The sequence below is a fragment of the Olea europaea genome, unplaced genomic scaffold (assembly GCF_002742605.1).
Source record: "Olea europaea var. sylvestris unplaced genomic scaffold, O_europaea_v1 scaffold2517, whole genome shotgun sequence".
In the NCBI taxonomy this organism is placed as follows: domain Eukaryota; kingdom Viridiplantae; phylum Streptophyta; class Magnoliopsida; order Lamiales; family Oleaceae; genus Olea; species Olea europaea.
In genome coordinates this window covers 27,054-29,725 of record NW_019243419.1, presented here as the reverse complement: position 1 = coordinate 29,725, position 2,672 = coordinate 27,054, and positions in this window count along the sequence as shown.

Genomic DNA, 2,672 nt, shown 5'->3' with positions numbered 1-2,672 from the left:
GTAGCTTTCCGTAGGTGGCATGCTCGTCTTGTGGGTCATGGTCCTACTAAGGCACTTTTTGATAGCGCTAGGATTTCTGATTTGTTAAAAATCTCTATTCGCCCCCTACTTTTGATTCAGCACTCTTTTCGATTGCTTTGAGTTTTTGGTCTTCCGAGTATAATACCTTTATTTTCCCTCTTGGCCCCATATCTATTACTTTAAGGAATGTTGGGGCCTTGGTGAATCTACCACCTTTGGGCGATACCATTTTTCCTGGTATCTTGGTTTCTGGTGGCGCCCCAAAGTTTGGTAAAAACTACACCGAATCTTATTCAAGCCTGCAAACCCTTCACAATCATTCGAGCGCTGAGCCTTTCCATACTGAGCGAGTGGCCTTTCTTCTAGTTTGGCTTTGTAAATATGTTTTGTGTGTGCCAAGCATAAAGCCCTCCCTGAGTTATTTACCTATAGCGCACGAATTGGCACGTGACAGACCTTTGAATTTATGTTCTTTCTTTTTAGTTGCCCTTTATAGAGGCATGGCATCTCTTCAAACTCAATTGAAGAATGGTGTATCTCCCACTGGCAGTGGACCTCTTTGGTTCACTAAACTATGGTTGAGATCCTATTTTCCATTACTTGGTGCTCCATCAATCTCTCACTTCTCTGCTAGCTGTTATGGGCTAGCCATGGAGCCCTTGGCTCCTGTAAATATGTCCAGAAGGGATATTTTTTCATTCTTTTATTCTTTGGATTCAATCTCTTCCTTTTTTCATTTTCCTCCTTTTTTGACTCCAAACTATGTACATCCCCCCTCCACTATAGACAGCGCGAGCACCTCCCTGCTCATTTGGATCCAGTTTTTAACCGGGAGGGAGCTATTTCATGATATTTTGACTGAGACCAATGCCAAGGTAGGGGTAGAAATTTATGCTCCCCAATTTTTTTTGCTCGCCAGCTTGGTTTCAACCAAACTTGGCCTGTTCCTCCTTACTATTCAATGAACTTAATTGACCGTTTTCATACTATTAATAAGGCGGAGGCAGAGGCTATAAATGCTCGCAATCTTCTTTTAACCAGCTATTTCTCATTAGCCCCCTTCAATTCTAGCCACGTCATTCATCCTCTTTTTGAACAGCTCTGGCCGTCAGTGAAGCGCATATTATTTGCGACTGATGCCAATCGTGCCTTTCATTCACTAGACCAGCCGAGCATTTCTTCCTCTCCTCCTGTTTTAGTCACTCCTTTGTCCATTCGGAGTCCTTCTCCTCCTCGTCGCGCTAAACAGTCTGCTCGTCCATCTTCTTCTCTCCCTACCAAGCCTACTACAGCCAAGAGTGCCCCAAGCCGCAAACGGCCAGCCTTAGCATCTCCCATTCTGGAGGATGATGTTGATGATGATGATGATACCCCTCTTATCGTCAGGAGGAAGGTAATTAAATTGGTTTACTGACAAGCACACTTTTCCATACTTGAAACTTTTCTGTGTGCTGATGATTTTTTGGACTTCTCAGAAAAGTTTAGCCTCTCCTTTAAAGGCTTTGACATCGACAGCTCCTGCTCCATTATCCTCCGCTGAGGCTGCTTCATCCAAACCGGTTGATAAGGGGACTACACTTAAAGAGATATCCTCAATCCCAGAATCCTCATCACAACCCATGGATGAGTCACCTCCTTCCCAGGGCGTCAACCCCCAAACATCGAAGCAGAAGATAATTCAATTTTTTGATGTCTTACATTTGCTTGTGCTATTGGTTTCTGATTTGTTGCTCTTGAGTTTTGCAGATACTCCTATGAGTCTACCCATTGTGGCAACATCTTCTCGCTCAGACAAGGGGAAATCCTCACGAATGGAGGAGTCATTGGTGGCAGACCTGGCTGAGGACATGCCATCTTCCACGATTGTTGATGAGGTAATCTTTGCTTCACTTTTATTTCGATCTTGTTCGTTGTAGTGAGAATCTTTAATATTGGCAATTATCTTTGCAGGATGCTGACAAGATTGTGCGTTCTATCCAAGACTTGTTCGCTTCCTAGGGGCAAGTCAAGACGTCTCACCCTGCTCCATCTGATCGTCCTGCTGCTTCTTCAGAGGAAGATTTGAAGTTCCTCAAGCAGTCGATATTTGAGTACGTGTCCTTTATGGATATGGACATTGGTAGGGCTAGGGCTGCCAGACACAAGGATAAACTTGAGCATTTGAATGCGAAGTTGGAGCAAGCACTGACGCTTTCGTCGCTCAATCTTTCTGCCGATTTTAAAGCGACATTGAAGGTCATCCACTCCGAGGTCCTTTCTTTGCTGGCAATGCTGAACTAAAGGTCAAAAGTACTCAATATCTTCGAGTCGTATCTGAGAAAAAGTCTTTGCGTATGGAGATCAACAAGGCTGAGGACGAGTTGAAAGAAATCTCTTCCGAAGTCATGGTTGAAGACTCTTTGATGGTTAATTTGGCTGCTCAGATGAAAGAACTTCAAGCTAAAATGGACAACTGCAAGGCGAGAATGGCTGCTGAAAAACGCAACGCCTCTCAGGGAATTGAGCGAATTAAGTCCTTGGTTGAGCAGTACAAGAAGTTGCAAGTTGATGATGATGTCGTGGCCCAATTGAACATCACTTCCTCTCGGCAGAACGAGAATTAGGAAAAACTTAGGAAACGAATTCGTTCAGTGTGGGGTGGACTATAATTA